Consider the following 24,414-nt stretch of genomic DNA (forward strand, 5'->3'; position numbering starts at 1 on the left):
GTTAAATAGAGACACACTTGTGGATGTATTTCAATTTACGCCTGAAACACACTGCTTTTTTGTGTAGCATCATGGGAAAGTCTAAAGAAAGCAGCCAAGATATCAGGAAGAGAATTGTGAGCTTGCACAAGTCTGGCTCATCCTTGGGTACAATTTCAAGATACCTAAAGGTGCCTCGTTCATCTGTACAAACAATTATATGCATGTACAAGATGGGAATGTCCAGCCATCATACCGCTCAGGAAGGAGATGGGTTCTCGGTCCCAGAGATGAACGTGCTTTGGTCCAACATGTGCATATCAACCCACGTACAAAAGCAAAAGACCTTGTGAAGATGATGGCTGAAGCTGGTAAAATTATGCCAATATCCACAGTGAAGCAAGTACTTTATCAACATGGGCTGAAAGGCCACTCTGCCAGGAAAAAGCCATTACTCCAAAAGAAACATAAAAAAGCGAGATGTTTGCAAATGCACACAGGAACAAAGACCTTAATTTTTGGAGACATGTCCTGTGATCTGATGAAACTAAAATTGAACTTTTTGGGCATAATGACCATCCTTACGTTTGGAGAAAAAAGTAAGAAGCTTGGAAGCCTAAGAACATTATCCCAACAGGCGCTGGGAAAGGTCAAAGAGGCCCAGCGCCTGGGCACTGCAGGAATTTGAGGGCAGATAAGTACGCCTGCACAGTAGCGCGATGCCTAGCAGACTATGTGGATGATCCAGGGATGCGTCATCCACATGAAGCAAGCAGGAGGATGGCATCACAAGAATATGGGAGGCAAAGGACCAAGAAGAGCGACACCCCTCAGTTATGGCTCCGGGAAGAAGGGGAGCAAAAAACGGAGATGCAAAAAAGGAAATACCCCTGGTCTTTAATGGGTTAATAACACATGAATGAAAAAAAAATCATGGTGTAATCCTGCACATCCAATAGTGATGAAATTGCGGCAATATCCCTGGATAATAGGGTGGTGCCCGCTCTCTCCCCGTTTTATGTTTGGCATTAATGTAGTCATACTGGCCTGAAGAATCATGTTGCCAGGTCATTTAGCACAGAATGAACAACGTGAAAACAAAACCCAAAAATTAAAATTGGGATTGTCTTTTCTTCACAATTTCTAATTTGGAATTAATATACTGTTTTTCAGTACATTATATGGCAAAATAAATGTTGTTATTAAAAACTACAACTCATCCTGAAAAAAAAACATCATACTGGTTTTACGACTGAGAAATAAAAAAAAGAAATCTGGAAGAAGTTAGAGGAAAAAAGTGCAAAAATGTAAAAATAAAAATTGACTGCAGCAGGAAGGGGTTAAATATTCATCCTTGCAGGGTATATGGGGCTTTGTATCAGGAAAACAAACTTCGCATTTTTTAAAGGTATATTGAAAAGGTTATTTTTACTACAAAAACTTTTGTTTAATTAATTTTTTATAAAAACTTGTGTTTCATTTTTTATGCCATTTTTATATATAAGAGCAGATTTAAAAAAGAAAATAAGAAGTGTTCTAAAATGCAAAATCTAAAAATTAATCTGTAAATGCCAAACCACTTTGGTGTTAAATTAGTTTCAGATACTGTAGGATAAAGGATAATGGCATTGCCAACTGGTTTTGAGGTTAAATGTGATCTGCCTGCTTGCTTGTAATGCTTTATAAATATTTTTGGCAGTCAAGTGAAGAGGTGAAAGGGGTACCCATAAATCTTCAACATTATTGCTTTAAATATGATGCTGTGAAAATGTTTCGCTTGTTCCCCCTTGAAGGCATCGCCATTCGTAATCACTGTGTAGTAAATCAAAGTTGAAGTAAACTGAGATTAAACAGTCTATTTAAAACAGTGAGAGGAGAAAGTTCATTTATTGACTGAGATCAAAAGAAGGTTAAAGGGAGGAATGCCCTAGCTGGTACTGAAAGATAACAGGGAGCATAGATGAAAAATGTTGAAAGTGTTCAGAAAGCTGAGATATAGTGCTTAATTTCATATTTATTTACTACTAATAATATAAATATGTACGAGCGCATTATCAAGTTCCAAGCAAATAAAGATCTTTTATAGGTTGACCAAGACTCTGTGGTGTAAGACACTGGATGGGTCCATACACATTATTGTAAGGTCAGACGAACGTACCAATTTCAGCTTGGCAGGTCGACCATAAGATGTTTATGAGTGCCAATTCTTTTATTCTTTCAGAAAAAGCCACCGCCAGAGGCATCTCCAGTCCACTCTCCCTATGCACAACACATGCACTCTCAGCAGAACTGAGTGTGCATATATATGGAGATCAGGAAAGATAGTTGTTAGCTGCTCAGCTGACAGCTATTTGAAAGAAAACGGTCACCAGGTTTTCTCAACATAAACTACAGCCACCGTCTTTAACCTCTTTCTGACCTCGGACGGGATAGTACGTCTGAGGTCAGATCCCCTGCTTTGATGTGGGCTCCGGCGGTGAGCCCACATCAAAGCCAGGACATGTCAGCTGTTTTGAACAGCTGACATGTGCCCGCAATAGCAGCGGGTGGATTCGCGATTCACCCGCTGCTATTAACTAGTTAAATGCCGCTGTCAGACGCAGACAGCGGCATTTAACTACCGCTTCAGGCCATCCGGCCAGAAATGAGCGCATGGCTGACCGGAGGTCATCGATGCATCGGCATAACAAGCAGTGGTTGAGACCACTATGGTTGTTGAGCTCCACCCTGTGGTCGGCACTCATAGCAATGCAGGAATTCAGCTACATAGGAGTGATCTGACCTTCGCTCCTCTGTAGCTGAGCCCATCGAGTTGTGCCAGCTTCTAGCCTCACATGGAGGCTATTGAAGCATGGCAAAAGTAAAAAAAAAATGTTTTAAAAAATCTGAAAAAAAAAAAATATATATAAAAGTTTAAATCACCCCCCCTTTTGCCTCATTCAAAATAAAACAATAAAAAAATCAGATATACACATATTTGGTATCACCGCACTCAGAATCGCCTGACCTATCAATAAAAAAAGGATTAACCTGATCGCTAAACGGCGTAACGAGAAAAAAATTTGAAACCCCAGAATTATGTTTTTTTGGTCGCCGCGACATTGCATTAAAATGCAATAGCGGGCGATCAAAAGAACGTATCTGCACCAAAATGGTATCATTAAAAACATCAGCTCGGTACACAAAAAATAAGCCCTCACCCAACCAGAGATCATGAAAAATGGAGACGCTACGGGTATCGGAATATGGCGCAATTATTATTTTTTTTAGCAAACTTTGGAATTTTTTTTCACCACTTAGATAAAAAATAACCTAGACATGTTTGGTGTCTATGAACTCATAATGACCTGGAGACTCAAAATGGCAGGTCAGTTTTAGCATTTAGCGAACCTAGCAAAAAAGTCAAACAAAAAACAAGTGTGGGATTGCACTTTTTTTGCAATTTCATCACACTTGGAATTTTTTCCTGTTTTCTAGTACATGACATGCTAAAACCAATGATGTCGCTTAAAAGTACAACTTGTCCCACAAAATATAAGCCCTCACATGGCCATATTGACAGAAAAACAAAAAAAGTTATGGCTCTTAGGCCGGGATCACACATACGTGAGATACAGCCGAGTCTCGCAGGTGAAAACCCAGCTCTGGCACTGGCACTCCGAAGCGGAGCGTGCAGCCGCACAGCAATACATGGAGCTGCACGCTCCACTCCGGAGTGCCGGCGCCAGACCTGGGTTTTCACCTGCGAGACTCGGCCGTATTTCGCGTATGTGTGATCCCGGCCTTAGAAGGAGGGGAGCGAAAAACGAAAACAAAAATACCCCAGGTCATGAAGGGGTTAATGCCTCTTTGACAGTATTCTAGCTAGATGTATAGAAGTCCTCAACCCCCCTCTGAATAGCCCCAAAAATGCCTTTTATAACCCCCCTATACAGTGCAATCCGGTGTGTCGCTTCAGCTTCTCCTCTTTCATCACAATCGCCATCCTCCTGATTGCTTGTATGTCATCCATACAGTGTCCCCCACCCACACTGCTGTGCAGGCATATTTCCTTCTGCACTGCTCAGGGCACAACAAAGTACTGGAATATGCATGCTCCAGGAGAGACCAAAGAGAGCCGATGCATGCGCATTATAATGCTCTGCTCCACCTTCGGCTTGGCAGAGTGAAATACGCCTGCTCCTGATCACGATTGGGGGACACTGTGTGGATTCTGAAGGTCACATCATCCACATGAAGCAAGCAGGAGGATGGTAATTGTAATGAGAAAAGAGGCACCAAAGCAAGACCAGCGACACCCATAGGACCGGACCACGCTGTATGGGGAGATTATAAAAGGTATTTTTGGGCTCTGCAGAGGGGGTTGGGGAGTTATATACAGATAATTAGAATACTGTAAAAAAGGAGTTAAAGATGATGGCTGTTGTTTTTTTATTGGGAACACCTGGTAACAGGTTCCCTTTGAGGTGTATAGACACCATATAGGCAGTCTGACAGCACAAAATGACTGTTCAAAATCAAGAGCAGCAACTTGCAGGGGATAGAGCCCTAATAAAAATTATACGTGTAGTGTCCAAATTTTTGCTGTGTTTGCAAGAAATCAGTAAAATGCTAGCGAGGTGCTTGGTACACTCTCAGTTCAGTGCACCTACCCTACCTACTTGTTTTATATCCATCTCCAACCTCCTCTTCCTTGTTTGACAGCTTTTATAGTAGCCAGAAGAGGGTGAAGATGGATGCAAAACAAGGTGGGAAGGTGCACTGAACTGTTCAGCTATGTCAATGTCACGATTCCAACGATCAGTGTTTCTGGAATTAGTGAAAGACAGTTCAGCCATCCAATCATGGCCGGGGTGTGCTAGTGCTTCCTCCTTGTGTTTCCTGTTCTGAGTAATTACCTAGCTATTTAACTGGCTCTCTGCCTCCAATTACTGCCAGTTGTAGCTTAGCTCAACTGATGTGTGCTTGTTCTGTACTCTGTGATCCTGTATTTTGATCTTTGTTGCCGGACCTTGGGCCATGCCTTTGACCCCATTTTACCTTGCCCCTTTGTCTACCTTCCTGGAATTCTGACGTCAGACTATGATATGACTACACCTCACCTTAACTCGTTGTTTATTATGAGCCCTCTTGATATCTGACCTTGGACCTCTTGACCGCACATCCTCACGACTTACCCGTGAATAGTGACTAGCATCACAGTCTCATTCATACCCCCCAACAGACCTATCCATCAAAGTAAATGACTGCCCACTTTCCCCAGTCCCACAAGCTTGCTGCCTCTGGGTAACCCTTGACTCTGATCTCTCCTTCAAACCACACATCCAAACCCTTTCCACTTCCTGTCTACTCCAACTCAAAATTATCTCCCGGATCCACACATTCCTCAAGCAAGAATCTGCAAAAACACTAGTGCATGCCTTCATCATCTCCCGCCTCAACTACTTCAACCTCCTGCTTTGTGGCCTCCCCTCTAACACTCTCGCACCCCTCAAATCTATCCTAAACTCTGCTGCCTGACTAATTCACCTGTCCCCCCACTATTCCCCAGCCTCTACTCTCTGTCAAACCCTTCTCTGGCTCCCCATTGCCCAGAGACTCCAGTTCAAAAGCTTCCATCCAAGCCATCCATAACCTGTCTCCTCCATATATCTAATCTTCCACTACTTACCTGCACACAGGCTCTAATCCTCATAAGATCTCCTTCTCTACTTCCCTGTTATCACCTCTTCCCACAATCGCATACAAGACTTTTCTTTTCCCATGCATCCCCTCCTACTCTGGAATTCCCTAACCCAACATATCAGACTCCGGTGAAAACCTTCAAAAGGAACCTGAAGACTAACCTCTTCCGACAACCCTACAACCTGCAGTAAACCTCATTTCACCATACCGCTGCACGAGCAGCTCTATCCTCACCTACTGTATTCTAACTCATCCCTTGCAGATTATAAGCCCTCGCAGGCAGGGTCCTCTCTTCTCCTGTACAAGTTGGTAACTCATTTTGTTCAAGATTATTGTACTTGTGTTTTGTTGTTTTTTTGTTTTGTACATACCTTTTTGCATGTAAAGCGCCACGGAATAAATTACTCTATAATAATAAATAATAATAAATAATAATATATACTTAGAAGATACAGCCGGGGACCATAGTCAGAGACGAGACTAGTCCGATGCTAGTCCTGTCCAGCTTCTCCAAGGGCCTCTTCAGATGACTTACAGGTCTATTGCTATGGGGGAGTCTTGTTAATCACCTGGAGGGGTGCTAGGAGAAGCCATCCAAAGGCAATGCCAGACTAGTCTTGTCTCTTGAATCTTCTAACTATATATTCCCTAAAAGTTTGTAGCCAGGCTGTGATTCATGCAGCGATGGGTTTAGGCAGCATGAATTGCATGACAGGTTCTCTTTAAACAGTATTGTTGCCTTCTGCAATGTGTAAATGATGTCAGAGTCATTGTGTAATACATGTGTCATTGAGTACAGAGCAGTAATGTGTTCATTAAAACAAATAAATGAGAATAAGACAATAAAACAATACATGAGTTAATGGATATAGCAAGATAACATTTGATCATATCAGTCACCTTCTTGTGACAAAGGTGCCATCTCCTCTCACTCGAGTAACTATCAAGAGACACGCTGGCGCCCAGTCATCCACATTAAGTATTGCTATAGGAACCGCAAATGACCATCACATCTAGAGCCATATCTTCTTTCCACACTGCTGCAAATTACACAATTGATAAGCACAAAATGGGAGGGGGATTCCTTTATGGCTCTGGCTGGAAGCAGGGTTCAGGGTAATAGATAAGTCTGCTATATAATGGGGGTGTCATATCTTCTTATCGCCTCTCTTCCCTGTTTTATTCCACCTACAAACCATAACTCCAGCCTATATAAACACATAAAAGTAAGAGTTTACTCAGAGTTTTATGGAACTAAACAGACAATTACCTTGGTGCCGGGACGGATAGGTGCGAAGGGACACAGGTCAGGGAGGGAAGGTGTGTGTTTAGTGTTTTATTGTTCTGTTTTTGTAACACCTGGGGAGCGGGCGTAGGTGAGTCCCTGAGGATAAAGGGCTTTTTCCAAGATGAACTTTTGATAATGCGCACGTAACACTGGATCAAATTAACCCTTTAGATTGTTTCAATTATTAGCATTTATCCACAATTGTGATGACTAGCAATGCTAGTAAAAATTTCAAAAAACTGACCGTCACATCCATACATAGACTAAGCGTGAACAGGTGCTGAACCTAGAGTCACCAACTCGCATACAGCCAAATAAATAAGGCAGCATACTGCGGCGCTAAACCATGCAAACATGAAACATGAAAATTGAACTGCATTACTGCAAAAGGAAAGTTTAGGACCTGGTATACGAGAGATGCCTTAATGTGGCTACCAGGTACACATGAATTGGCCAATTTATGCGCTAAACGCTCTCATTTTTTCATATTTCTAGTGCAGTAATGCAGTCAAATTTTCATGTTTCATGTTTGCTTGTTTTAGCGCCGCAGTGTGCTGCCTTATTTATTTGATAGCAATGCTAGTAAACTGTACTGCAATCACAGATGGACAAGAACCTTGTGAATCTACTGCTTCCAAGATCAGCGGAGCCTCTTCTTATTAGTAGGCCTGGCGTGATGTCATGCAAGGATTGCGCCACAAAGTAATTACATCTCAGGGCCCATTAATTTGAGGGAGAATTGGAGGATGTAGCTTGCAGTAGGAGCTTTGCCATAGACTACCAACTTGACCGATGGACCAAGATCCTGCAAATCTTTTTGCTCAGTTCGACTGGTCAGTCATTTTTTCCTGCTGGAAATGTATTTTCTAAAGACAAAAACAGCACTGCAAAAAATTAGGGGTAAAAAAGAGACAATGTGCAAGAAAAACAGACGAGAGTGCAATCTGATAAGAAATCAGATTGCACTCTTCCTAATGTTATTCTATGATTCACTGCTCATCTGTGATTTTTTTTTCTCAGCTAAGGTCGGACTAAAAAATATATTGCAGCATGCTGCAATTGTTCTCGAATATCAGCCAAGATTTGTCAATGCAAGTCAATGAGTGTGTGAAAAAAAATCCCACAGTTTACAAACCATGCACGTGTTGTCCAATTTTTATACACCAATCTCCTAGAAAACCTGACATTTCATCAGCCGAGTACAATAAAATGACAGCATGACAAGTCAGAATGAAAAGAATAAGTATACATACATAGATTGCTACAAATATGTGAGTGACATACTGTATATAATCAGTACAGTGCATGTGTAGTTTAATATTCATGTATTTAATTGATAAATCAAGTAAGTTACAGAAAAAAATGGTGAGGGATTCCCCTAAATTTTGTTAACCAGCAGAGGGAAAGTGGACAGATGGGGGCTGATGTTTATAGTCTGGGAAAGGGGTAGTATACAGAGCTTCTAAGCTTATTAATATCAGCTCACAGCTGTATATTTAGCTTTTACTGGTTATTAAAATAGGGTACCCATAAAAGAATGATGTGGGGCCCCCCTACTATTAATAATCAACAAAAAGTCACACAGCTGTGGGCTGATATTAATAGACTAAAAGGGGCCATGGATATTAGCCCCCTCCCAGACTAAAAACATCACCTTTCAGCCACCCCAGAAATGGTGAATCTTATCGATGTGTCAATTCTAGCACTTATCCTCCGCTCTTCCCACTTGCCCTGGTACGCTGGAAAATGGAGTAATAATATTGAGGTTGATGTCCCTTGATGAGTCTAGCACTGCTAAATCTATTTGCCAGGTATAACGCTGGCATGATACGAGTGTTCAGCCTGGCAGCCAGCAGAGACACTGAGCTGCGCATCATAGCACATCATCAGTGTCTCACAGTGACGTGAGTGGAGTTCATAGCCAATGAACTCTGTTCACCTCACTGTTGTCACTGCTAGGGCATGAGAAATTTGGATTATCTTCTCATCAGAGAGGTGAGGAATATGGTTGTTTATTTTTTTACTCTTTTACTCGGGACATGGGCATCAGAGGATTATCTTCATGTCAGACAAGTGAGGGATATGGTTGTTTATTATTTTAATTCTTTTACAGGGGACATTGGCTTTAGTGAATTAGGTGTCAAGGTGAGTATAACTTTGTCTTTATATTTTTAATTTAAAAAAGGTGGCAGTGTTTTTATTTAAAATAAAGGACTTTATTCAGAGTGTTTTTTATTTACAATATGAGTATGGTCCTATAGACACCTCTCCATTACTAACCCCTTGGCTTGATGTCAGCTGCCAATACAAAGCTCACATCAACCCCAATACTATTACACCACCTGTCAGTGCACCAGAGCAAGTGGGAAGAGCAAAGGATAAGCACCATAATTGGCACATCTGACAGCTGATGCTTTTAGTCTGGGAGGGGCCCAATATCCATGCCTATTAATTCCTTGCCTACTGATATCAGCCTGCAGCTTTGTGCCTAGCCTTTGCTGGTTATTAATTATTGGGGGGCCATGTCATTTTTTTGGGTGGTCCACCATTTTAATAACCAATAAGGGCTAAGTATACAGCTGTGAGCTGATATTAATAGCCTGGGAAACTCCATGTTTATTACCTCTTTCCCAGGCTATAAATATCAACCCCCAGCTGTCTGCTTTCCCTCTGCTGGTTAACAAACTTTCGGGGACACCACGCCATTTTTTTCTTACATTTTTTCATTTATTACTTAAATACATGTACAGTAAGCTAAACACGCACTCCATTATTTATATATGTCAGTCACATATTTCTATCTATATGCAGTATCTACCTATCCATCTACCTATCTACTATCTATGTATTGAAGAATATTTACTTTGAAAACTATCTTTGAATGACAGAGAATTACTCTATGTAAAAGCTAATGTTAAAATCACATTGCATACGGATCACATACGCATGTCATTTGATTGTCGTACGGATGTTAGGTGAGAAAAATTGCATTGTACTGGAGCGCCAGCTAGGACCATGGAGTACTCGGTACCGGGTCGGTTCTGTTCTTAAAGGGGTGGTCACAGTGGCAGTGACCCGGTCTGTGGCCCTGGGCGTCCAGTAAAAAGGAGATTAATGGAAATGGGAATAAAGTCTAATGTAGCATGTTCGTGACGCTACCTGTGGTATTCGGTGAGGGGTGGCTGATGCTGCTTAAAGGGGTCCTCTGGGGCTGATGGCTTGGCAGCTTAGATGGTATAGCTCCCCACAGGTAGAGCTTGGTCCCCAGGGCTCCCGGTGCAGCTGGTAAAAGGGATAGTTGACGGTGGAGTGCAGGAAAGAACTAGATGACACAAGGTTGCAATCTCTTTATCTTTTACTGGTGAAATTCAGGTACAGGATACAGGTGGTCTAGCCAGGTGGGTTTGGAAGCCTTCCTTACTGCTCTGTGTTCTCAGTCCCTTGCTGTCTGAGGCTTTGTACAAGGTCCTCTCTCTCTCTGTCCTTTTAGGTGGATACTACCTGCATGGCAGGCAACTCAAGCCTTTTTACAGGTGTCCCTTCTCGTGGTGACTTCGGGCCCTATCTGCTGCTGTGCCTTCGGGTGTAATGGCGACCAGGAGACTTGGAATCTCCTGCCTGCCAGTTTCTGCTGTAGGGCATACAGTTACCCCCACAACCTCGGAATGCCGGCCTCTGGTTTCTGCGCTTGATCCTGGAGGGAGCCCACTAGCAGCTCCCTCCAGTTTCTCTCTCCTCCTGTGCTCCTTCTCCCCTCACTGTCTCCTGCAATCTCACTAACTCCTCCTCCATCCAGAATATATATATAGGGAAGCTATGCTGAAATCGGGTCTAGAGCTCCCCCCTTCTGGCCTGGAGTCAGAAGAGTGTTGCAAGTAAGTGTTACCTGCTAAGGGGATCCTTCTTGCTTTCAGGCATAGCATCACCCTCCCCGTGGGGAAGGCAATACCACTGTGACAACCAGACTCCTGGGGTGTCACTGTACTCCCATGGAAATTGCATGCCACTTGCATGACAGTCGTCCGACTTTTCATGAACAACATCGACCGATTTTATTCACACAGATGGGAATGAGCCCCAAGGCTATGGTCACACTATCAGTATTTGGTCAGTATTTTACCTCAGTATTGTAAACCAACACCAGGAGTGGAATAATCAGAGAAAAACTATAATAGAAACACGTCACCACTTCTGTATTTTTAACCCATGCCTGGTTTTGGCTTACAAGTACTGATGTAAAATACTGGCCAAATAATATATGGATCGCCCCCACGTAAGGGCAATGGAGTACTCGGTACCGGGTCCTTCGGTTCAGGGGATGACACCCGGTCCCGGTGGCCCTTTGAGGGACGTCCAATAAAAGGAATAGTTTGAAATAGTGTTCGCGATGCCACCTGTGGTATTCGGTCAGGGTGACCGACGCTGCTTAGGGGTCCGCTGGGGTGATGTTATGGCAGCAAGATGGTATACCTTCCCACTGGTGAAGTGTGTCCCCAGGGCTTCCCAGAGTGTAGGTAATGGATGGCGGATGATGTAAGGCACAGTGAATAAAGAGGACACAAGGTTGCAGTCTCTTTACCTTTACTGAAGACTTCAACATCCACAGTCCAGGGTACGGACCACAGGGTAGGCAGAGTCCGGCCGGTCCGAAGGCAAATCCAGAGTCCCCTTATCCAGGTGGAAATCAGTAGCCTTCTTCTAGAGCCTGTGTGTTGTAGTACCTCCCTGCTGAGCTTCTCGGTAAGGTCCTCACAACTGTTGTAGATGTTCTAGATGCTATGTCTTCCTCTCTGTCCCCCAGATGGTATGGATAGGACAAACCCATATGACTGATGGCCTGAGCCTTTTTACAGGGACCCTAGAGACGCCCCGGCCCCCACAAGTTGCCACCGTGCCTCCTGGGTATATGGTCGGGCAGCCAACGTGGAATTAACTGTCCTGCCAGTCTCTGAAGTAAAGCGTAGAGACTATTACTCCCTCGGTGTCCTGGCTACCGGCTTCTGCGCCTCAGAAGGAGGCAGCCTTTTACAGGGCAGAACTCCTTCTGGTTTTATCTCCTTGTGCTATGACTTCATTTCTCACCTGCTACAATACAATTCTCTTCGTGTCCTTTCTTAGGATGCTGCCACACGTGAGGCAGGCGCAGCTCCATAGCCTTCTGTCTAGGCCTCTGACAGGATCCCACCCCTGTCAGGGACCTCTCTGTCTGCAGCTCTGTGATGTTCCTCCTTTCCCTCTGTCTGCCTGACAGGGTGCTGCCTGGGAGAAGCCCAGTCAGCTTCTGCCTCGATGTTACCTGGGCGAAGCCCAGTCAGCTTCTGACTAACTTTCTATCCAGCCCACCAGTTTTACCTAATTGTGAGGCGTGCCCTAGTAGATAGGAGCAAGGCTCCCCCTGGTGGTCTGGAGTGTGAAGTGTGGTGTATGGTTTGTGATACCTAGGAAGATCTCCTTTATTGCCATCAGACGGAATATCGCTCCCCCTGGTGGAAGAACAATTACTGCAACGACCAGGACTCTGGGTCGCTGCATATACATGTGAACATAGCCTAACAGTGAAGAAACGTCAGACGCAAAAACCAATATAAGGCTATGTTCTCACCATCAGGAATAGCAACGTTTGGAAGCAGCTTATTTTCGCTATGTTATAATTGCTGCACTTGTTTATCAATGCATGCGGATTCACTGCATGTAATAACATTCAATTGGTCATAAATTGACATGCTGTGGCTCAAAAACCCGCACCGTGGGTGAGTTTACACAGCAGTAAATAGAAACACAGCGGTCATGGGATTTCTATATATCCAATCCACTGTGCTTCTAATGTACAACGCAGCGTTTTGGATGCAGCACAAACGCGCTGTATCCAAAACACTGCTATTCCTGATTGTGGGCATGCAACCTGATAAAGTGATCAGCAGTTGATTTAGAAACTTTACACTGGCGAATGTAAACTATGGGGACAGAACAATAGTTAAATCCATGACTATTTTTTTTTCTACTGCTGGCCTAAAAGCTAAAAGGCAGGCAGTTACTACCTACCTTTTCTATTCCACGCCAGCTCTGCATGGTCATTAACCACTCTGCCTCTGATTCAGCTGCTCCTAGTCAGCAGAGCAGCTCTTCCTCTTCTGGGCTGCTCTGTCAATGGGGCGTGAAAGCCGACATCATGCACATTGACAGCCAGCTCCTCTCAGTTAGACAGTGAGGAGCCGGCTGTCAATCAGCATGACGTCACCAGTCACACCTCGTCAACAGAGCAGAGTGGAATAGAAGCCACTGCTCTGCTGACTTGAACTCTATGCCAGCAGAGATCGGTGCCAGGCAAAACAAGCACGCAGCTATCATCCACCTGCCTATTATTATTCTTAGGCCCTTAGTAAAAAAACAATTAGCCCTGGATAATCCTTTTCATATGATTGTTCAATCACCATAAGGATTGCATATGATTTTTACAGGAAGATATGTCTGCAGGTGATGATTTTAGGTTTACAAAACATATCCAATTAGCCAATGAACAAGTGTTTTTGCTGATAAGTGCCATGTTTACATGGGACAACGATTATGAGTGGGCGATCTTATGAATGGTTGTTTGGACAATTATTGGCCCATATAAAGTAACCTGTGGTTGAACAGAACTTCTGATAAACATTGGCAGGTTATGCGCACAATAAAGTAATATGAATGGCCAGCTTAAAAAGATGTCCCATTTATGACATATATATTTGTGGCATATTGATCAAATATTTCATAAATATCCAATAAGTTTGGGACCCACTGCAGGTATCTGCATCTATCTCAAGAAGGGGGTCTCGGCATATGCTCTCATGGAATAAAGAGGAAGTCATATGTTCACAGATTTTTTCATTCATTACTATGGGACAGCCTCTTTAGTTAGCCAAACTTTATAACAGTTACTGTCCCAGCCAAATTTTTTTCCTTTTTTGTACTACAACCTTAATATGGCTTTGAATAAAATGTTTTATGCAAGGAAAAAAACATCTGTGGTGCAGCTCATTTACTAGCAGTGGTCCAAAATACAGAATTTATGTCATTTATTAAACGAAGCAGCTTGATTGGTTTCCTCTTATCACTTCTTAACAGTGAAAGTAAAATTTTGTAACAAAATTCTGAATTGCTAAATGAACAAGAAAAGAACTAAAGTAGCAAACACCCTTCCAGATGGTTAAGATAATGCCTGAGGGAGATTACACAGTCTAGTAATATAAAAGGAAGTAGAGAATCTTCATGCTTAGTTTACGACTTTGACTTTAATAGGGAATTCCCCGCATCATAGGCAGCTGCTTCAGCTTTTTTGTACCATGCATTCTAGATATGATAAAATACTGTAATAGTCTTTGTTCAGTAAATTTACATTTTGCTTGGTCTGCAATGTAAAGTTTAACTTATCACATTGGACATCTGCATTTATTATTTGGAAGATAGGGAAATAACAAATAAGGGATGCACTATTGTGGCAAGAATGGCATAAACTTTCACAAATGCGAACAGATTTTTTTTTTTGTTCAATTGATTATTGTAATTGAAAAGATATTCTAAAATATGTAAGATGTATTGCATTACATGTTATACTCACAATGTCTCAAGGTCTTGACACCTTCCAGTACCTGAAGGTAGTGTGTGAAGGAACGCATAATTTCTTGATGCTGGCTGGTTCAGGACTAAGCGTGCAGCTGGCATCACCTGGAATAGGAGCAAACACCTGATCTGGGGCCTAAATATTGTTTTCTTTTCTGTTTGAGGCTTACATTTATGGGCCTGTAGTGTGATTTCTTTTGACATCTGATTCAGGTCTGATTTATTTCTGTGTCTGGCCTGGGGTTTGAATTTAGGGGTCTGAGTTTTAAACTTAGGGGTCTAGTCTGAATAATTTTCCGGTCTGAGTTATTATTTATCCTGGAGTATGATCTATGGTCTTATTCATTTTGGGATTTTTTTTAAGGATCTGATACATCAGTTAATTAATGTGAGAGTCTAAATAACATTGAGTTCTGGGGTCTAAATTAGGATCTAAGAATTGCTACAGAACCCAACATCTTCATGTTATGATTCCACTTTCATCAATCTTTGCTTTCCTCCGACACTAACATTTGGGCATTGAGCAGTACTGAATGTACTGTAATGGGGGCACCTGGGTCAGAGCAATCACAGTAGCGGTTGTAGCTGAAGAATGGAGCTGTGAAAGGATGGGTAAGTTGCCTTGCTAAAAAGGGTGGGGTTGGACTGCAGAAGAGAGGCGCCAAAGATGTCTTGGCAGCAAAACTCTGCAGTCAAGAGAAGCTGTCTTTGTCAGAAGAAGAGAAAGGACAGTGAACAAGTCCAATTAGTCACCTGTAAGTCACTGGATTTTACTGTACTGACTTTACTTGGCTCTTGTATAGAGGTATACAATAGCAACTGTATGACTACTAAATCAGAGATCTACCATTACACATGGCCTAGTTTTTGATCAGTTTAAATAGTTATAAATTATTTGTAGGAAACATGGATACAAGTTCCAGGCGGCACAGAAATCATTTTCAATAAGAAGTAGTATCCAGGGACCAGGGGCGGACACAGACTTCAGAGGGCCCCTGTGCAAGAAATCTTCCCGGGTCCCCCCTCCATAGCGCAACAAAGTTATGTAAACATATAGGTTGTAATATTTATTATCAGTTTAGAACACAACTATCAACTCTAAATAATAAATTTAAGTTCCATACTTAAAGGGAACCTGTCACCCAGGTGAGTATAATCTAACCTCTTTTTCTCATCTTTCAGGTTATATCGGGGAGCTTATCTACAGCATTACAGAATGCTGTAGATAAGCCCCTGATGCCGGTGGGCTTAGCTCAACTTCCATTTTGGGGGTGACAGGTTCCCTTTAACAACTGAATATAGCACAAAGCAGTCATGCAATTGATGTCATATCTGCACAGAAGACACTTGCAGATCATCCTGTCAGCCAATCACAGATGTGCTTGCAAGGCAGTGTGTGATTGGCTGAGAGGTAACCATGCACAAATTTTACTGTGCACTCCATATAACCTTAAACATGTACCAGGCGCTCTGTAGATCTCTATCCCCATTCACCCCCTATATAGTGGATCGATTATTTTAATACTTTTATTCCATGGGGGCCGGCCCTTCCCCTACTTAGACCAGTGATTAATTCACTCCTCCCCTCACCCCCCCTATTTTTATGTGTAATGTAAAGACCCAGTCCTGTGGATCACTGAGGCTCTGGGAAGAGTGCACAAACTACTGCCCGTGCACAGCAACAGTGAGTCACAAGCAGAGCAAGCTTCAGTGGCTCACTGTGACTGAGAGGCCCTCCCCCTCCCTCCTCTCTTCCTGGTCCAGCGTCTGCTACCTGTCACCTCACCAGACTGCAGCAGTGACAGCCGGCTGGACAGCAACATAATATATGCTAGCAGGTGAGGAGGGGGGCCCATTTAACTGTCATATCACATGCGTGCAGCAGAGCGGGCCCCCTGCTTCTCCTGTTAGCAGTAATACTGCGGCCAGCTGTCATTCACATTCATTGCTTTGTATGTCCGTCGGGGGCCCCCTCCCGCTCTGGGCCCCTGTGCGGTTGCACAGGCTGAATAGGCGGTATGTCCACCCATGCCAGGGACAGCATGCTACTGAGCCAGAGTATCTAAGCCTGTCTCATTTACTCTTCTTTACTGTCTTTGTCCTTTCCCATCCTCTGTCTCTAGTGGTTGGGTCTTAGTTTTCATTTTCTAACTGTAATTAATTTAATATGGAGCTACAGAAATCGAATGGCTTAAGGCATACATGTCAAACTCTGGTCCGCAGTGTGACTTTATTTGACCTGCGATGCCTGCACTAGCTCCCCCCGGCCGGAATCAGACTTTCAACTGTATCGGCATTCTGAATGTCGATACAGTTGAAAGCAATGATGGCAGAGGCAAGCTATGGAGGACTATTGGGGGCCATTATTCTGTATGGAGGACTATGTAGGGCCCTTTATACTGTATGGAGGGCTATGGAGAGCCATTATTCTGCATGGAGGACTATATGGGACACATTATTCTGTATGGAGGACTATGTGGGGCCTATTATACTGTTTGGAAGATTATGTGGGACTCATTATACTGTATAAAGGACTATCTGGGAACCATTATGCTGTGTGGAGGGCTGTGTGGGATCACAGTTGGGCATCATACTGTGTTGGGGTCACTATACTTTGCAGGGTGGAGTTGAGAGAGGGTACAGTAGGGGCATCGTACTGTGCTTTTGGAGAGAATTTTGGATACATTCACAGTGGGGATATCATCCTACGTTTAGGGGACAACTTTGTTGGTATCATACTATTTGGGAGAAATAAAAGGGCAATCTAGGGGCTTTGATAGGAGGAAAATACCGTACTTAATAAGGGCTACAAAGTTGTGAAATATGCCCTCCTGTGACCCTACTGAATATTAAGGGTTTTTTTTCAGGGGGGCCCAATTAGAACTTCTGCTATGGGACCCCATGATTTCTATGTTCATCCTTGCCCGAGACTAAATACTTAATGTTCCGGTCATGTGATTTGACTCTTAGTATCTATTAACTAAAATGTACTTTGTGGTGGAACAACCCCCTCAATTTTGTTTCCATATAAAAAGGTTCATCGTTATATTTGATGATAAAGAAACACTATCTCAATTGTAGCCATTTTTTTAAATACCAAGGTTTGATGCAACTTTGTTCAAGTTTTTAATTTTGGTTCTCTGTGTATTTCAGTTTGACATCCCTGGCTTAGGGTGTATGGTTTTAGATCTCTGTCCAGTAAAGTACATCATACTGTTTTCTAGTGAATTGTTCTCTATTGATGGTTATTTTTTTCAACCTCCACTAGATTTCTATTATCTATATGTGCTACATATACTCCCCTTCTTTATACCTGTACTACAAGTGCAGCACTTCTATACTCCTGTATTATACTGATCTTCACCTATTCAGTTCTGCTCTCTATCTGTAGTATATTAACTGTACTGCTCATTAGAGGACACAGACAGGAGAGGACCCCTGGGCAAAACCAGTGTATGGGCCCCATGCTGCAATATTATCTACCTGTACTGAACTGCATAGTACCTGTACTAAATGTACTGCTCTTCCCCTGTACTATACCCCAGGTTCAGACTGGCCCACAGGGCAACAGGGGAATCCCCTGGTGGGCCCCTGTGTAGATCTGGGCCCCCAACCCCACTGTATGGGCAGTACTTGGCATAATTCACTTGATTCACTCTATACAGAAAAAGCAGCATCTCATCATTCCTTAACCACGCTACCCAGTTTATTATTATATACAGATATAGGTGTGAATACTTTTCTGCCCAATGATGACATAAGTATTCTAGGAGTGATACCTTTATTGGCTAAACAGAAAATAATATGTTTGCAAGCTTTCAGAGCACAGTGGCTCCTTCTTCAGGCAAGATTACAAATAGATTAATAAGAAACAAGCACAAAATTTAAAGAATACTAAAGCAGGACATTTGTTAGAGGGTGGGAAGTGTAATGACGAGTCCATAGATAAGCCAAGGTAATCAAATTAGGCACTTTCTTAAGGCCCCGTCTCACATAGCGATTTACCAACGATCACGACCAGCGATACGACCTGGCCGTGATCGTTGGTAAGTCGTTGTGTGGTCGCTGGGGAGCTGTCACACAGACAGCTCTCTCCAGTGACCAACGATCAGGGGAACGACTTCGGCATCGTTGAAACTGTCTTCAACGATGCCGAAGTCCCCCTGCAGCACCCGGGTAACCAGGGTAAACATCGGGTTACTAAGCGCAGGGCCGCGCTTAGTAACCCGATGTTTACCCTGGTTACCAGCGTAAATGTAAAAAAAAACAAACACTACATACTCACTATCTGATGTCCGTCAGGTCCCTTGCCGTCTGCTTCCTGCTCTGACTGAGTGCCGCCGTACAGTGACAGCAGAGCGCAGCGGTGACGTCACTGCTGTGCTGTGCTCTCACTTTACGGCGGCAGTCAGAGCAGGAAGCAGACGGCAAGGGACCTGACGGACATCAGATAGTGAGTATGTAGTGTTTGTTTTTTTTACATTTACGCTGGTAACCAGGGTAAACATCGGGTTACTAAGCGCGGCCCTGTGCTTAGTAACCCGATGTTTACCCTGGTTACCAGTGAAGACATCGCTGGATCGGTGTTTCACACACCGATTCAGCGATGTCAGCGGGACCTCAACGACCAAAAAAAGGTCCAGGCCATTCCGACACGACCAGCGATCTCGCAGCAGGGGCCTGATCGCTGGTACGTGTCACACATAGCGAGATCGCTACTGAGGTCGCTGTTGCGTCACAAAACTTGTGACTCAGCAGCGATCTCGCTAGCGATCTCGCTATGTGAGACGGGGCCTTTACAAATGGAGAGGCAGTGGGAATAATGTTCTTAGTTATCTGGAGTCCGTCTGGTGGAGGTGTGAATTGTATCCATGTAGTGACTCATAAATCCAGTTGTTAAATTGAGTCCTAGTGTTAACGAAGTAAACATATTCATTAGTTTGTATTCCCAAATTTTTCTTTCCCTGTGGTCCTCAAAATTACCTTTTAGTATTAAAGGTACCGTCACACTCAGCGACGCTGCAGCGATATAGACAACGAGCCGATCGCTGGAGCGTCGCTGTTTTGGTCGCTGTAGAGACGTCAAACACAGCAGCTCCAGAACGATGCAGGAGCGATCCTGTGACGTAACGGTGACTCACTTATCGTTCTCACAGGTCGTTAGCTCCATGTAAAACATTGCTGACATCGTTGCTTTTGCTGTCAAACACGACGATACACGCCGACCTGACGACCAAACAAAGTTCTGGACTTCTAGCTCCGACCAGCGATATCACAGCGGGATCCAGATCGCTGCTGTGTCAAACACAACGAGATCGCTAACCAGGACGCTGCAACGTCACGGATTGTTGTCGTTCTCTTTGCAAAGTTGCTGAGTGTGACGGTACCTTTAGACTTTTAAATCTGTCATACTGTGTCCAGGTCCAGAGAAATGTTTTCCCACCGGTGTGTCCATTTCATTCCTGATTGTGTGTCTGTGTAGATTCATCCTAGTTTGTAGTCTTTGCATAGTTTCCCCGATATATTTGTAATCTTGCCTGAAGAAGGAGCCACTGTGCTCTGAAAGCTTGCAAACATATTATTTTCTAGTTAGCCAATAAAGGTATCACTTCTAGAATACTTCTGTCATCATTGGGCAGAAAAGTATTCACATCGATCTTTCTGGCTAACACGGTACCACAATGCAATTTGTTATTGTACACCATACAGATATAGGTAAATTTGTGAACAAAGGTAGTATAATATTTGCATGCAGGTGAAAATGGGCCCCCAAAGTCAATGTTACTGGTGGGCCCTTGTCACCCCAGTCCGACACTGGTTGCAGTGCTTGCACAAGTGCTGTGACTAGTGTTGAGCATTCCGATACCGCAAGTACCGGGATTCCGATACTTGCCGCGTATCGGATACCGGAATCGGAAGTTCCAAGATTCAAAATTCAGAAATTCAGCCAATGAGAATGATTCCAAGTGTGGGCACATCCTGTTTAGCATGGAGGGCATGAAAGTACTGGCAAGGCTGTGATTGGCTGCTGAAATGATGTCATGATGCAGTTTAAAAGTTGCTGGCGCCATTTTGCGATCACTCTGCTGTGAATTCAGTTAGTGACAGGACGCTGTTTGCTGACTGAGGGACAGTTTAGAGATAGCGATTTGCTTCTTTGTGCTTTCCAAAGGCTAATTTAGCAACCGCTGTGTTCACCTACTATTCACCTTGCTTTTGCCTTGTAGCGCTGTTTTCACAGCGATCTGCAAGGTCTGTGTGTGTGTGTGTGTGTGTGTGTGAGTGCAGCCCACTCTCTAGTCTGAGTGCAGCCACATAGGCCATCCATAGCTGGTTGTATTCAGTTCAGGGAGGGTGGTTCATTGCCTCATACTGTTCTTTTTTTTTTTTTTTTCAAGTAGTGTAGTCTGCTGCTAATTTATTCAAAAAAATCCTATTAGTGTCTTTCCACCCGTCTCCAGCTAATTTGTGGAAAAACACTACATAGGATAAAGTAGAGGAGGGTTTTTGGGCCTTGCAGCGCCGTTTACGGCTGTCTGCACGGTCTCCGTGTGACTGCAGCTCGCCCTGTAGTCTGTGAGCAGCTATAGCCTGGTTGTCTCCAGCTCAGGGTTGTTCACTGCGTCATACCGCCAAATCAATTTTCATTTTGTTTTAAGTAGTGCAGGCTGCTGCACATTTTTTCAAAAAATTCCTATTAGTGTCTTTCCACCCGTCTCCAGCTAATTTGTGGAAAAACACTACATAGGATAACGTAGAGGAGGGTTTTTGGGCCTTGCAGCGCCGTTTACGGCTGTCTGCACGGTCTCCGTGTGATTGCAGCTCGCCCTGTAGTCTGTGAGCAGCCATAGCCTGGTTGTCTCCAGCTCAGGGTTGTTCACTGCGTCATACCGCCAAATCAATTTTCATTTTTTTTCAAGTAGTGTAGTCTGCTGCTAATTTATTCAAAAAAATCCTATTAGTGTCTTTCCACCCGTCTCCAGCTAATTTGTGGAAAAACACTACATAGGATAACGTAGAGGAGGGTTTTTGGGCCTTGTAGCGCCGTTTACGTCTGTCTGCACGGTCTCCGTGTGACTGCAGCTCTATCTGTTGTCAGTTCATCCCCCAAAAAATAAATAAATAATAAAGTTCACCAAACACACCAGTTACACCACTTTACATTTGTGTAGGCCACATTAGCTCATATTAAAGTCTAGTCCACACTTTAGAAAATTAGTGTTTCTTATACCTGTTAGGAGGAGTTGCTCAGGAATAAGCACACAAATCCGTTAGTACTTTTCTGCTTATCTTTATCAGTCAACCAAGATGAAGAAGGCAGTGAGTAAGGCACGTGGGCGTGGGAGCCGTCGCGGAGCAGGGAGGGGACGTGGGGATTCTGTGCCTGCTGCGGGCACCGGTGACTCATCAGCACCCACTTTCACCAGGCAACAGTCATTCATGCGTAGCTTTGTGTCAGAGCGCCGTACACCGCTGCTGCGTGAAGAACAAATTGAAGCTGTTGTCGGATGGATGGCAGCTAATGCATCAACTTCCATTAGTGCCACATCCTCTCAGACACAGAGCACTGGAGAGCAGCCATCTGTCTCTTCACCACCTGCCAAATTGCCCAGGCAGACAGAGAGCCCAGGACAGGAGCCGTCTCTACTTCTGTTCTCTGAATCTCTTGGCTTGGAAACAGGGGGCCAGCCAAGCAGCATTGGAGAAATGGAAGAAGAGGCAGGGTGCAGTGATGCCCAACAGCTTTTTCTGTCTTCCTCTGAAGAGGCGGGTGGGCCAGTGGCTCCAGTCACCACATCGCAGGCCGCATCAGCTGATGATGACACTCAGGTGCCACTTACTGGTGCGTGCTCTGCTGCTGAGACTACCCAGGAGGAGCAGTTGGGGGCAGAGGGTAGTGTAGATGATGAGGTCCTCGACCCATCTTGGCGTGAGGGACAGGAAGGTGGTGGGAGCAGCTCTGAGGAAGAGATTCCCCGTACGGCCCAAAGAGGGAGAGGGAGGGGGAAGACTGCGGATCCTGCAGCCTCCGCTTTGGCACCCGTTAGGAGCATGTCTCTTCCAAAAGCCAAAAAGGGCGCTCCCAAGACTTGCAGTGCCTGGTCCTTTTTTGACACAGTTGCAGATGACATTTGCTATGTCAGATGCAATGTGTGTCATCAAAAAGTCAAAAGAGGTCGAAATGTCAGCAACCTCAATACCTCCAACATGTGAAAACATGTGCGCAACAGGCACCCGGCGGAGTTAGAAAAACACACTGAAGAGGTAGGCCAACCAACAGCGGCAGCTACCACCTCTTCAGCTCGTGTTGCCTCTTCCTCTAGCTCACACGCAGCTGGTTCGGCTTCCTCCCAGGATCGCCGTGGAAGAACCTCTGGCCCTGTTGTCCAGAGACCCGCTGTAATTCCACCCGCAGCGCCACTTTCCCAGTCATCCACACACTCCCAGCCCAGTCTACAGCCATCGGTAGTACAGGCATGGGAGAAAAGGCGGCCTTTCTCGTCAAACCACCCACGAGCACAGGCTCTGACTGCAGGCATTGCCAAACTTCTGTCACTGGAAATGCTGTCATTCAGGCTGGTGGAGACTGACAGCTTCCGTGACTTGATGTCATTGGCAGTCCCACAGTACAATGTGCCCAGCCGCTTTTACTTCAGCAGGCAAGCCGTCCCTGCCCTGCACAAGCATGTGGAGGGACACATCAAACACGCGCTACTGAACGCCGTCAGTAGCAAGGTCCACCTCACCACCGATGCGTGGACCAGTCAACATGGACAGGGGCGATACCTTTCCCTCACTGCCCATTGGGTTAATGTTGTTGAGCCAGGTACAGACCGTGCGAGTGGCGCAGGACGTGTCCTGCCCACTCCAAGGATTGCAGGAATCCATTCTGTACGCATTGACTCCTCCTCTTACACCAGTTCCTCAGAATCATGGCTGCAGGAGCCGTCACAGTCCACCTCCACATGGACCCGTGATGAACGTGTACCTGTTACGACCGACATGAGCACAGCCATGGCCAAACGTCAACAGGCCGTCTTGAAATTAATTTTTTTGGGGAATCGTAGCCACACAGCGCAGGAGCTCTGGAATGCCATCAAGCAGGAGAGCGATGTGTGGTTTGTGCCAGCGAATCTCCAGCCAGGCATGGTAGTGTGTGATAATGGCCGAAATCTGGTGGCAGCTCTGGGCCTCGGCAACCTCACTCACATCCCATGTCTGGCACATGTGCTCAATTTGGTCGTGCAGAGCTTTTTGAGGGACTATCCGGATCTTGATGCACTGCTGCACAAGGTCCGCCTAGAGTGTGCTCACTTGCGGCGTTCCAGCACGGCAAAAGCGCGCATTGCGGCTCTGCAGCGCCGACACCGCCTGCCGGAACATCGCATCATATGTGACCTACCTACCAGGTGGAATTCCACGTTACATATGTTGGAGCGGTTGTGTGAGCAGCAGCAAGCTGTAATGGAGTACCAGCTGCTTCAGGTGCAAAAAAGTCGCAGTCAGCGCCGTACAGACTTCACAACCACAGAGTGGGCCACTATGAATGACGTCTGCCAGGTTTTGCGTCCCTTTGATTATTCCACGCGGATGGCGAGTGCAGATGATGCACTAGTCAGCATGACTGTCCCCCTTATCTGCCTGCTTGAAAAATCACTGCAAGCGCTAAGGGATGATGTTGTGGAAGAGGTGGAGGATGAGGATTCACCATTTCCATCATCTTCTGGACAGACAGCGCCACGTGGTTCCTCACAAACGCGTAGGCAGGGGACAGTTTGTGAGGAGGATGAGGAGGAGTCAATGGAGGAGGAAGACATCCGTCCAGAGGAGGGAGTTACACAATTGTCCAGTACTCAGTGTGT

At 44.6% G+C, this 24,414-nt stretch overlaps 1 long non-coding RNA gene across 1 annotated transcript in view; it reads left to right on the top strand.

The window, feature by feature from the left end:
- Nucleotides 1-4,206: 4,206 nt before the first annotated feature.
- LOC143793952 (uncharacterized) overlaps nucleotides 4,207-24,414 on the top strand; it is a 71,905-nt gene continuing 51,697 nt past the window's right edge. The window contains exon 1 of the long non-coding RNA XR_013220349.1: nucleotides 4,207-4,317. This is a non-coding gene — a long non-coding RNA (uncharacterized LOC143793952). The remainder of the gene's footprint in view (nucleotides 4,318-24,414) is intronic.

Source organism: Ranitomeya variabilis, chromosome 1 (assembly GCF_051348905.1).
Source record: "Ranitomeya variabilis isolate aRanVar5 chromosome 1, aRanVar5.hap1, whole genome shotgun sequence".
NCBI classification, from domain to species: domain Eukaryota; kingdom Metazoa; phylum Chordata; class Amphibia; order Anura; family Dendrobatidae; genus Ranitomeya; species Ranitomeya variabilis.